Below are 13,947 nucleotides of genomic sequence, written 5' to 3' on the forward strand. Positions count from 1 at the left end.
GAACCAGGCAGAGATTGATACCTATATAGCTAGCACCAATGAGGCAAGACGCTCAAACGCCGAACCCATAATGGAGGAAAATCACCCATCGGACTCACCATGGGACCCATACAGAACCTTTCCGGCATAGGAGAACTCAAATCAAACTTCTCAGCCTCGGAGCCGACCAAAGAGGTAAACATCCGAAAACCCAAAAATCCGGGTATGGTAAAAGTAGGAACACTACTCAGCAAGGAAGAGGAAGAGAAGATAATACAAGTGCTGAAGGAATATTCCGATGTCTTTGCATGGCGCATGGAAGACATGCCAGGAATAGATCCAGAAGTATGCTGTCATCACCTCAAAATCGGTCCAAAGCACAAGCCCATGCGGCAAAAGATGCACAAGGTGGCATCAGAATACCACGAAGCTATCCAAAAGGAGCTAAAGAATATGGAAGCCTCAGGGGTAATACGTGAAGTACAATATCCAACATGGATATCTAACATGGTAATAGTACCCAAAAAGAATGGGGGAGTAAGAAATTGTATCGACTTTAGCGATCTTAATAAGGCATGTCCCAAGGACAGCTTCCCGCTCCCTAACATTGACCAAATCATAGAGGAAACCTCTGGATACGGATTTCTATCTCTCATGGATGGATACTCTGGCTATAACCAGACCCCCCTCGCCGAGGAAGATCAAGAGCATACTGCCTTTTTCACTCCTCGTGGTCTATACTTCTACACTAAAATGCCGTTCGGGTTAAAAAACGCAGGGGCCACGTATCAAAGAATGGTGGAAAAAATGTTTGACGGCTGGATACATAAAACTCTGGAGGTATATGTAGACGACATGCTTGTAAAAAGTAAGCTCCCACAAGATCATGCAAGCGATCTTAAGGAAATCTTTGCACAAATGAAGAAATTTAACATGAAAATCAATTCTGCGAAATGTGCTTTCGGAGTAACCTCAGGAAAATTCTTGTGATATTTGGTCACCAAAAGAGGAATCGAGGTTGACCCCGAGAAGGTGCGAGCCATACTAGAGATGCCCTCCCCAGCAACGGTCAAAGACATGCAAAGACTAAATGGTCGACTAGCAGCCTTGGGAAGGTTCATCGCTAGATCGTCCGAAAAATGTAGGGACTTCTTTAATACCTTAAGAAAGGGTGAGAAATTTTCATGGACCAGTGACTGTGAAGAAGCTTTTCAAAAAATCAAAAAACATTTGGCAACCTTGCCAATCCTTCAGAAGCAAGACCCAGGAGAAAATCTCTATATCTATCTATCCGCGACCAATACTTCAATCAGTGCAGTACTCACTCGCATAGAAAAAGAAGTAGAACAACCAATTTACTTCATCAGTAAAACTCTGACGTCAGCAGAAAGGAACTATTCTAAAATCGAAAAGATGGTGTTGTCTCTGGTCTACGCAACACAGAAGTTGCGCACTTATTTCCATGCGCGTACTGTGACAGTCATCACGAAGGCCCCAATAGAATCTGTACTCGATCATGCCGACTGAGCAGGCAAGATCTGTAAATGGGGAGCCCAAATCAAGCAATTTGGTGTGAAGTATCAAGATCAAACGACAATTAAGACACAAGCGGTCGCAGATTTCCTGGCCGATTTCCCATTAGATAACACCGACGAGATCGAGGAAATCCCCGGAATGGAGGACGAGCTCGAAGACCCACCCGAGCTGCTTCGCTCAGAAGATCCAAGCCGATGGGAGGTCTTTGTAGACGGTCATTGGTAGGCTTCTAAAAGGTCCTACAAATTATAACCGCAAGTGCACGGTGTCGAAAGTGGCAAATGTGCAAGTACGGGTCGATCCACAGAGATCAGGAGTGTTTTGTAGTGTTTAGCTATTTGGGCTCTAAATTGTTGTTGGGCTTTGGGTACCAATGGACTTATGGGCTTAGTGGGTTTTGTACCTTTGATCTTTGGGCTTTGATTGAGCTTTGGGCTCAATTTCACCCTAACAGTGAAGTGGTCTTTCACAGTAATTGGGCTTTGGGCTTCTGGAATGAAATGTACTGGGCTTGGCTATTGAACTGGGCTATGGGCTTGAGTGCACAGCAGAGCAGATGCAAGCAGTAGCAGCTGGGGCTAACAACAGTGCTGCAACAAGGGAAAACAACAGCTGCAACAAGGGAAAACAACAGGGAAAGGAATGGCAGCAGGAGAAGAAGCAGTTGCAGCAGCAGTGGAAGGGAGGCAATGCAGCAATGCAGAGGAAAGCAGCAACAGCAGAGTTGCAGGGCAGATGGGTTGCAGCAGCAGCTGCACAAGCAGTGCACAGCAGCACAAGGCCAAGAAAACAGCAGCAACAGCAGTAGGAAGAAAAAAAACAGCTGCAGCAACAGCAAGGCAGTGGAAGCAGAAGCAAGGAAGAAAACAGGGCAAAACAAGGCAATAAAGCAAAGGCAATGCAGTAAATAAAACAAGACAATGACTAACAGCAAAGAACTAAACAACAACAATAGAAATGAACCAAGGCCTAAGCCAAGGGCAGGGATGATAATGAAACTGAAATGAAGCAAGGCTAGACTAAGGCATTCAGGAGGTATACTAAAAGAATGGGAAGAGAACTAGCTTTCTATGAGCACTAGTTTCTCCCAAAGCTCAATCAACACTGCAACCTAAGCATACACAAGGAATGGCAAGAAAATCAGCTTGCTATGAGCACTGATTTCTTCCATTGCACAATTAGTTCAAAGCTTCACAGATACCTAGCCTAGCATTCCATCAATTGTGACAGCAAATTAAACACAACATTACACAAACATTACATGGCAGTGAGCAACAACACATGTTAACAGGACAAATGTAACAGGAATGAATTGGAAATCAAACATGAAATTAAATAAGCACATAACATTAACAGAACATAACATAAGCACATTTAACAGTGACAAAGCAAGAAATTAAAACATACACATTTAACTGAAATTGAACTGAAACATGAACTGAGCTGAAACTGAAAATTAACAGGACATGAAAGTCCTGGATGCTGGCTATTCCAAGCATGGTTTTTACATCATACCCACAAGGCTATTTATAGTCACAGACCCAAATTTCTCAAAACCACAAAATTATGGTTCTTCCCCAAAAATCATTGAATTAGGTTTACCTAATTTCTTTGAAATTGATCCTTGAAATCGTCGACCCATGCTTTGTAATTGCTCCCTGACCTCTTCTCATGCGCCAATTGCAACTCTAGGTTACCTAATTTATCAGTCTTTCACGCCTAGGGTTTCAGGCAGAGAAGCGTGAAAAAGTGAGAAAATAGGGAACTAGAGGGCTAGGGGGAGATGGGTTTTGGTTGTTGGGTGATAGGGTGATGATGGTGGAGGTGTGGTGGTGGCAGTGAGTTGGTGGCAGAGGTGGAGAAGGTGGTGGCGACATGGTGTCTCTGCAGAGGGAGGGGATGGAAGAGGGGCTCGACTGTTTGGGAGAAGGGGGGTGTTTGGTTAGCTGGTATAGGTTCGGTTGCTAGGGTGTTAGGCGGATTCATCGAGTCTTGATGTTCTGTGACTCTGAGCTGCGAGATGCGAAGCTGGTAGGTGGATCGGATGGCTATCCCTGAAGAGGCTGGTAGCGACCGTCGGATGCTTTGATACAACAAAATAAACGAAGAAGATCGAGGTTAGGTGTTGTAGTGTTAACCGGAAGTATCGATATTTGATGAACAGGCAGAGAAGCGACCGTAGGATCTAAATATGATCTAATCTGAAGGCTTGGAATTTAGGAACTATGGTGTTTTGCAGGATCTTCAGATTTTGATGCGCGATGAAGGAGCGACCATCGGATGCTTCTGAGAACTGATCTGATGGCTGAGAACGGAGGCGCTTTTGTGTGTAGAAAATGAGGTTGTGCGCACCATTCTTCGCGGTTTCCTTGCGTGATTTCTCCTGGCTTTTCACTACTTTTCTGCTCTTTTTGCCCCGCGACTCATCCGAACTTTATTTATTACCTAAAAATGCAAAATTAAGTAAGAAAAATATTTATTCTTGAAAACAATGAAAATACAGAATATGGGATAAAATGTAGAATTACTGCACAAAAGATGAGTTAAAAGCCAACAAAAAGGGATAAATATATACAATATTAGGCACTCATCAAATACCCCCAAACCTGAATTTTACTTGTCCTCAAGTAAAACAAAACTAAGGAAATCCTAACTATACCACTGTCGCTGGTCTCTCGAATGCATTTAGCGTATGCACTAAGCCTTTTAAACCACTAAGTGTCCCTAGTGGACGAGTTGAAGTCTCGTGAAGGTTTACCAGAGGTGTGCCTACAAAACCTAAGGACAAAATATAAGCTCAGATTCCATCAAACGTGACATGTGCAAAACAGTTAAGCTCACAGCAAAATGGAGATGTCAATCTAACTATCGAAGGCACAATCCTAGCACTGATAACAAAAAAGGACATGTGATAAGAGTGTAAAGTGTATCTACACATGTGTAAAGAAAGATCTGAAGTCATGACTACTAATCACCAAGAGATAGTTTCTCAGGCTAAGAACTGAGGTCGAAATCTAGCTAGCTGTCCGGACTTTACGAGAATTGTGAATGAGTTGGAGGTATTTCACAATTACTCGCGTTGTACATCAATGGCATACACCCTCCTTGCTTACAACACAAAAACACAAAAGATGACTATTTACATGACTCTTATTTACATTGACAATTCTCTTTTTATTTTTGGAACAAGAGATGATGGAATTGATAAATACTTGATTTTTTTTTTTTTTTTTTGGTATTTTTTCTGAATATATACATCTTTTTTTTTTTTTTTTTTTTTTTTTTTTTTTTTTTTTTTTGAACAAGGAAACACTTTTGATGCAATTACAAAAGGAAACAAAAAATTACATGACACTTTGCAAGAGGTAGCCCTTTTTGATGCACCCAGTTAAATTCGATGGTTGTCTTTCTTAATGTAACCTCCATCTTCTATCCCAACCAACCAAAGAAAAAGCTAGTCAAGTTTCGTTCAGTATTCTAAAGTGATTGGCAATCGTAACTTCCTATCCAACACCTTGAAGATCGAGGCCATACATGTATTGGTAGATCGTGCGCGTGCAAATTTCTTATCACTATGTGAATTGTGCTAGAATCAGGGTGCCTAAATATCTAGACTAAGACTCCTAATAATAATACATATTTGCACAAGAGTCAACATTTCAAGGTAAATGAGCTCCATTTTTATGATTTTTTTTCATTTTTTAATTTTTTTGAATTTTTGAATTTTTTCAAAAAGATGGAGTTTTGTTTTCAATTATAGCAAATTATCATGGCATCTACTCTGTACCCCCAAACCTAAACTAAACATTGTCCTCAATGTTTCAAAATATGGAAAGAATTATAAAACAATATATGGAAAGGGACATGCTGAGTAGAGTAAAAGGAGAGAGAATACCCGATTTCGGCGAAAGCAGAATTAAAACTCCGTTATTCAAGGCAAACAATCCAACATATTTCAGCCGAGATCATATTGGATTAGCAAAATATATACAAAAGGAGCAAAAGGGTTTTTTAAAATTTTTATCTACTGGATTATATACAAAAAATTCACCATACACTAACAATCTAAAGAGTTGAGGATCAACCCAAAAGACAAAGTGTTGAAACATAGATAGTTTCAAAACACTAAAATTGGACTGAAATGAGAGAAAAATAAAACTTTTTTTTTTTTTTTTTTTTTTTTTAACAAAGAAAATAAAATTTGGTTTTTGAATGGGAGCAAAAGAATTTTTTTTTTTTTTTTTTTTTTTTTTTTTTAAATAATAAAAAGAAGAAAATAAAATTTGGTTTTTGAAATGGGAGCAAGCCCACTGTTGGTCCTATAATGGAATGGAAGGCTGCGGCTCAAGAAACACTAAGTTTTAATTTTGAAAGTTTAATTTGGCCCAGTTGGTTAAGGCCCGACGTTTGTTTTAAAACTTTGGTTTCGAGGTCCACTCTTGAGTGGAAGCAAGTCCACAATCAGTTATAAGCTCAGCTGGGTTTAAACCCAGAGTACAAAATACAAGTCCAATGGAAGAATTTAAACAAGCCCACACAAAATAAAAATACAAGCCCACAAATTAAACAAACAAGCCCACACAAAATAAAAATACAAGCCCACAAATTAAACAAACAAGCCCACAAATAAATTATTACAAACCCAACAGAAAATAAGAGAAGCCCAAAAATTGGCTTTAATATTACAGCCCACAATTAAAAAAATTGGAAGCCCACAATTCGGGTTCTCTTAAATGGGTTACCTTTTAAGCACAGCCCAGCTGCTCTGATATTGTTGCAAAAACCCAGTTGGGCTTTGGTTCTTTTCCTTGGTGGCGTCCCAGCAGAGGAAAAACAGGTTCAGAACAGCAGGTCCAACAGCAAATGAAGTGAAGCAGATGCAGATGCAAATGCTATGCAGTGAAATGCAAAAATAGCTAATAAAAACACAGATAAAACACAGCACCAATCCCCGGCAACGGCGCCAAAAACTTGGTAGGCCTCAAAGATGTTATGTTTAAATGCAAAACATTCCCCGACAACGGCGCCAAAAACTTGGTTAGGTGTTGTAGTGTTAACCGGAAGTATCGATATTTGATGAACAGGCAGAGAAGCGACCGTAGGATCTAAATATGATCTAATCTGAAGGCTTGGAATTTAGGAACTATGGTGTTTTGCAGGAGCTTCAGATTTTGATGCGCGATGAAGGAGCGACCATCGGATGCTTATGAGAACTGATCTGATGGCTGAGAACGGAGGCGCTTTTGTGTGTAGAAAATGATGTTGTGCGCACCATTCTTCGCGGTTTCCTTGCGTGATTTCTCCCGGCTTTTCACTACTTTTCTGCTCTTTTTGCCCCGCGACTCATCCGAACTTTATTTATTACCTAAAAATGCAAAATTAAGTAAGAAAAATATTTATTCTTGAAAACAATGAAAATACAGAATATGGGATAAAATGTAGAATTACTGCACAAAAGATGAGTTAAAAGCCAACAAAAAGGGATAAATATATACAATATTAGGCACTCATCAGTCATGTAGTTCGGAAGGATCTGGCATTGGAATGGTTTTTACAACCCCAACTGGCCGAAGAATCGTCTACAACTTGAGTCTCGAATTCCCCACTACAAATAATATAACCGAGTACGAGGCAGTGATACAAACTTTCCGAGTCATCATCAAATAGGGATCAATGACGTTCGACTCACAAGTGACTCGCAACTCATCATCCGCCAGATAGATGGAGCGTACCAAGCCTCAGACCCATGTTTACAGCGATACCTCCAACTCGCCAGACATTACATCCAGCAAATACCGAACATCACGTTCCGCCATCTAAACAGAACCAATAACAGATATGCTGATTCCCTAGCATTCATAGCCTCCACGTCAAGAGAGCCCGAGGCCACAAATTTCAGAATTGAAAGGGTTCTCCTTCCTTCTATCCCCATAGAAGGAAACATGGACATCCTCGCTGTCGACTCACTAGCACAAGAAGAGAGTCTACCCGAGGATGACTGGAGGACACCAATCATCAAATACCTAACTAATGGGCATCTCCCCAGCGACCAACTCGTTGCACATAAGATAATAGCAAGGTCGGGAAATTACCAGCTCCGAGATGCTGTTTTATACAAACAATCCTACTTAGGACCCCTTCTTCGGTGTCTCTCATTCACAGAAGGCCACAACATACTGAAAGAAATACACTATGGATACGCAGGCAACCATAGTGGAGGAAGATCTCTCGCTCACAAAGCAAGACTCCAAGGATACTTCTGGCCTCGTATGTACGAAGATTCAAAACAAATGGCAAAAACCTGCATCGAATGCCAAAAATTTGGCAAGAGAAGGCATGCACCTTCAATGGAATTAAAGTCTGTCTTAAGCCCTTGGCCATTCGCCAAGTGGGGGGTCGACATTGTTGGATCCTTGAGAGCCGGTACCGGAAAAAGAAAATATTTAATTGTGGCCACGGATTACTTCACCAAGTGGGTAGAAGCATCGGCTTTAAGACACATCAGAGATCACGATGTCTTTAAATTCCTATTTGAGCATATAATATGCCGCTTCGGTATCTCATCCGCCATTGTATCATACAATGGGTCCCAACTCCGCGGGAAAACATTGATCTTCTCTTCAATTGTTTCAAAATTAGAAAAAATAAATCTACACCCATCTATCCTGAAAGCAATGGCCAGGCGGAGGCCAAAAATAAGACCATTGCCGACATACTCAAAAAGAAACTGGATGGATATGGAGCAAGCTGGTGTGAACAATTACACAATGTCATATGGTCCTATCGGACCACCAGGAGGGAAGCGACAGGGATGTCTCCCTTCGCCCTCACATACGGCACGGAGGCGATCATACCAACAGAAGCCATGATCCCCACCACTAAGACTGAGGCATGGGAGAAAAATCTGACATCGGACATGATACTTGCTAAGTTGGACGATTTGGAAGAAAACCGAGAAATCCCTCTCCAAACAATAGAAAACTACCACAGAACGTTGGCCGGGGAATACAACAAGCGTGTTCACCAAAGACAATTCATCCCAGGCGATAAAGTCTGGCGCGATATCCCTCCCTACGAACGCGAGTCAGGAAAATTTGCACCCGTGTGGGAAGGCCCACAAACCGTCCTAGCTAAGGCAGGAGATGGAGCATACAGATTGCTCAAAGACGATGGCATACGGAACGCCCATGGAACATCAAATACCTAAAATCTTACAATGCTTAACAGGACTACTCAAAAAGTCCTAGAATAGGGCGTGGCCCCTACTTTCACGCAGGTCATAGAACCTTGCTAGACTGTACCAAGAGTTTATCAAACTCTCTTTTGAAGATAATAAAATTCCTATTTTTGTGTTATTTTTTCTTTTTTCCGTTTCTTTTGTTGTTATATCGTATTTCTTTGGTTTTTTTTTCTGTTATTTTGGCTTCACTTTAATTTTTTTTGTATGTTTTTATTTTTCTTTGTACGTGCATATAGATTAAACATATCATAAAATTCCGTAAACAACTATGGCACGGTGCTAGCCACACCTTCCATTCTCTCTAAGAATGATGCGGGTCATCTACCTAAGCTACCTGACATGGACAAAGACCTAAGGTAATGCCATCACGATCATGAAAACGGGTGATGTCCTATACAGTAGGAGATGCCCAGAATCGGGATACTCGCCTCTGTCTGGAGAAAAGTATCACTCGACCGAGGTATCGCCCCTAACATTCATAAAATATACTCAGGAAGTGTAGCCCACGAGTCACCATAACTCAGACACAACAATGTCATAAAAACAAACACACAATTTTTTATTACAACAAAGCAATCACAGCTACATAGCAATATAACACCATCCTTCGGACAGGAGAATCACACCCACACCTCGCTGGGAGCGGCGGAAGCGCCAACCATCAGTTCCTCGCTCGAAGAAAAAACCGTCAACTAGGGCACAAACGAACCCCTCTAAACATACATCTTGGACCGGAGCAAACCACCGGATTGTTCCGTTCAACTAAATCACCATCCCTCGCTTACCCCTCGCTTATATCACCAGCCTACAGTGATACGTCATAAAATAGGGGCAAGGTATATATATATATATATATATATATATATATACATTTGAATATAACAACAATATTTTATACCCCAGCACTTCCAGTAGCAAATGCTTCTAAACTAAAACGTGCACAACATAAAGTGTTCCCAAGGCCAATCGTCAGAAGGGACACAATACAAAAAGTGTTTCCAAGCTTGTCGTTAAAAGGAAAAACAGTGATAAATACGAAATCCTACAACAGGAAGTTCAGTCACTAGACGAACAGAAGAGGCTAAAGACGTTATGCGAAAAAATAGATCTTTCCAAGAAGACGTTGGTGATGATCTAGAATCATGAGAAAAAAACCCAGAAGCAACACATAAATGAGAGGACATACCATCATGATGAAGAAAACATAAACAAACACCTCGCCACCACGGGGGACGAAGAGGAAAAGGGCCCACGAACATAGGAGTCTTCTATAAAAACGACCTGAAGGAAAAAAAAAGGGAGAAAAATGAAAGCTCATACCCATATCACAAAAGAACTCTTCTTAAATAGAGAAGGAGATCCTTGAAAAGCTAACGGTTTCTTTGAACCGAAGAAGGTCAAAGGCACGAAAAACTAGACGATAAGAATCCTGGAGGAAGAGTACAAAAGGAAAGATATCCTTCCCCCGGAGAACCTAAGAAAACCGACATGAATCTTAGAGTTATCCAATAAATATACACGTGGCAAGAAAAGTGGGACAAATACATGGTTTTCTTCCCATCATGCCCTCGGAAAGTTGCAAAGAAAATGAGCAAAATGTGTGGGTAAAATACCCGACAACCACGTGTCAGCATCTCAAGGGATGAATACGTGATAGGATGATAAGGTAGGAGCACCGAATCATCCTCTAAAAAGCAGAAATTGTCTCAGTCGAGGCAACTACACGAGCATCACATGAATGACGCATGTAAGTAAAGGTCTAATCTGCTCATACGGTCAAGTCTAAAAAGAAGGACTGCATTTAATGAAGGATAAGAACAGGACGTGGGGAGATCTGCATCGTGGCGGAAGACTCGGACGATCTATACTACTACCCAGAGGTGATAGAGCACGAGGTTCTCCATACAAGAGCAGCACGAGGGGAAGGAGAGCGAGACTACTCCGAGGAAGAACTAGACTAGCCATCACGATGGATAGTATAGAGCCAGTCCGAGGCAGCCAGGACGATGGAAGACAACTCATCGAACTCGGACGATCAAACCATCACGAGTTTATTTTGCCTATAAATACCGGTCCATGTAGAAGGAGATGGACAACTTATGTAATATTAGATGGTCTTTCTACAGAGAATTCCTGAGAGAGATCCAGATAGAGAGAAAGTGAGAAATCTAGAAGAGATTTGTAACTCTTTCAAGGGTAAGACCTTATAATCAATAAGATAACATCTCCTTTCCGGTGGACGTAGGTCTTCATGGCCGAACCACGATATATGCTCGTGTCAATCTTTACATTTCATGCTCTTTACATCTTGTTCATAGTTGAATCTTGAATGTTTTAGTAGTTTTTAGTATTTCATTTCACTTGGATGTAGTCATCAGAAAAGATGCAACTACACTAGACTTAGATCTGCCAGACTTATTCTCATAAACATTGGGAACGTGTACATTGGTGGTGTAGAAATTCATACCATTATGAAGAACACGGTTCCTGTAGAGATTTCTAGAGGAGTGATCTTGGAAACCCTTTTTATGAGAATTATGGTTTTCTACAGGAATGAAATCCATTGTAGTAGTCGTCAAACATTTACTTTTTTGACTGTAAAAAGAAGCAATTTTTGAAGATCAGAAATCTGTTTCTTTCTAGCAAAACAATGGAGAATACTATGATTCTTTTTCCCGAAGAAAAGAACAAGCTCGTGGAAAAGAAAAGGGAGGAGAAATCTCTTTTTGATTCACATCCTTATCAGATATCAGCAAGGCACATAAAAGTTTCTTACCAAATAATTCCTTAAGAGCAGTTTTCTCCTATCTCGGAAATACCATATGAGTATTGAACCCAGACGCCGAGGAAGACTTACTCACTAAAATAGAGTTTTCTCCATTCAAGGAGTTACGCTGTTCCTGGGATAGTAAAATAGATGGAACTAGTTTCCCTTTTTCAGCACGATAGTTGTTGAATTCTGATGAATGAGTCTTGATTAAACGTTCTTCTCTAATTGAGTTTTCTTTAACAATATCTTCAAGCATTCTAATCTTTTCGCGCTGAAGAGTAGTTTCTTTAACAAGCTTTTCGACATTGTTAGAAATAGACTCAATAATACAATAGGGCTCTCGTTCTCTATCAACAGAATTCTCAAGTTCATCAGTGAGCTGAGCATATTTTTCTTCAAGAGATCTAATTTTAGAAGCTTGAATATCAATAATCTCAGCAGATTTTTTTAAGGTTCTAGTGAGTTCCATCTCAGATTCTGACATAAATCCAACTGTCGCTTTAGAGGGAATGTTATCAGAATCTGATAGCATAAGTTTTCTACCTCGGGATTTGGAAGAATCTGCTAAGGAGTTATCCTTTGAGGTAAGCCCAAGACATTTGGCATAATCAAAATCTTTGGAAGACATAACAATGTTTGTTTGAGATAAACTTCTATCCACAGAGATCAGATTGCTACAAACACAAACTTATGAGGTCTTAGCGTGTTTGCTTACTCTGATACCAATTGAAAAAGCCGGGGTATAACAACCACACCCAATAATTTGTTCGGAAATCTGTATGGACCAAACTCCAATATAATTTCGAGAGCACTAACTTAAAAGCGAGCTCAATCAAGAGATATATCAAAGATCTTTATCTCTATTTCTCAACACAATCAGCAAATCGAACAGATAGAAATCTGTGAGCCTGATTGATATGAGAAATTACTTGGACGGTACCAAAGACCAATGCCCAAGTGTAAATCAATTTATATCCAACAAACAAGGTCGGATTTATCAACTGATTTATCTATGCACAACCTGTGATATTTCAATTATATAAATAAATATAATGCGGAAAAGAAATAACACAGACACCATAAATTTTGTTAACGAGGAAACCGCAAATGCAGAAAAACCCCGGGACCTAGTCCAGCTTTGAACACCACACTGTATTAAGCCGCTACGTACACTAGCCTACTAAAAGTTAACTTCAGACTGGAATGTAGTTGAACCCTAACCAAGTCTCACACCGATTAAGGTACAGTCGCGTTCCTTACGCCTCTAGAACCATGCCGGATTCTGCTGATCTCACCCACAACTAAGAGTTGCTACGACTCAAAGTCGAAGACTTATAAACAAATCTGTCTCCCACAGATAAGTCTATCATGATAGATAAATCTTTCTCCCACAGAAGTACCTATAAATTTTTGTTCTGTCTTAAGATAAATCAAGGTGAACAGGAACCAATTGATAATCCGGTCTTACACTCCCGAAGAGCAGCCTAGAAATATCAATCACCTCACAATAACTTAAGTATATGGTGGTAGAAGAAGCAACTGCGGAATCAAAAAGTATGAGACGAAGAACTTTGTGACTACTTTTTATATCTTATCCATCAGAGATAAATCTCGAGCAAATCTTAGAGAAGATAGTACTCAATACGATTGAACAAGTAAGATCAGAATACACATTTACGGAGAAAATAGTTGGATCTGGCTTCAGGAATCCCAAATGAAGTCTTCAAGTCGTTAACCTAATATGGTTTTGGAAAAACCTAGGTTAAAGGAGAATCGACTCTAGTTAGCAACTAGGACACAGGAAAGTGCCGAGATTAGGTTTTCTAGTTGCTAGAATTCTCCCTTATATAGTCTTTCAAATCAGGGTTGCTTACAATCAAAGCTAAGATAGATTAGTAACAAAGCATTCAATATTCACCGTTTGATGAAATCCTGATTTAAGATTCAAGCTAAGTCTGCTTAAAAATAAAGCAATCAATCTCCACTGTTAGATGGTCTTAACTTGTTACACACAAATGAAACACACCTTCATTTAGATATGGGTAACTGTACCTAAACATGTATATTGAGTTGGTTTAATAACAATTAACCGAATTTAGCCACATGAACACTTTTGTCTTAACCACATTCATCTAACACTTCTAGATCAAATATGATGATCAATCAATCATGAAATATAATCAAATGAATCTAATTGTGTTTCACATAGAGTGTTCAATTTTTCACTATCTCATAGAAATATATATGAACAAATTGAAACAAAATCTAATTGATTCGTAATCGTACAAAGTACTTATACAAGAATCAATTCATGAACGTTAAGCCACGGTTTGCAAAGATTGCATTCCTTAATTCATAAATGTTTTAGTTCATGAGCATGAGAATCATAATTAACCGATTTTAGAACTTAACCACTGTGTTC

The sequence above is a fragment of the Papaver somniferum genome, chromosome 10 (genome assembly GCF_003573695.1).
Source record: "Papaver somniferum cultivar HN1 chromosome 10, ASM357369v1, whole genome shotgun sequence".
Classification (NCBI taxonomy): Eukaryota; Viridiplantae; Streptophyta; class Magnoliopsida; order Ranunculales; family Papaveraceae; genus Papaver; species Papaver somniferum.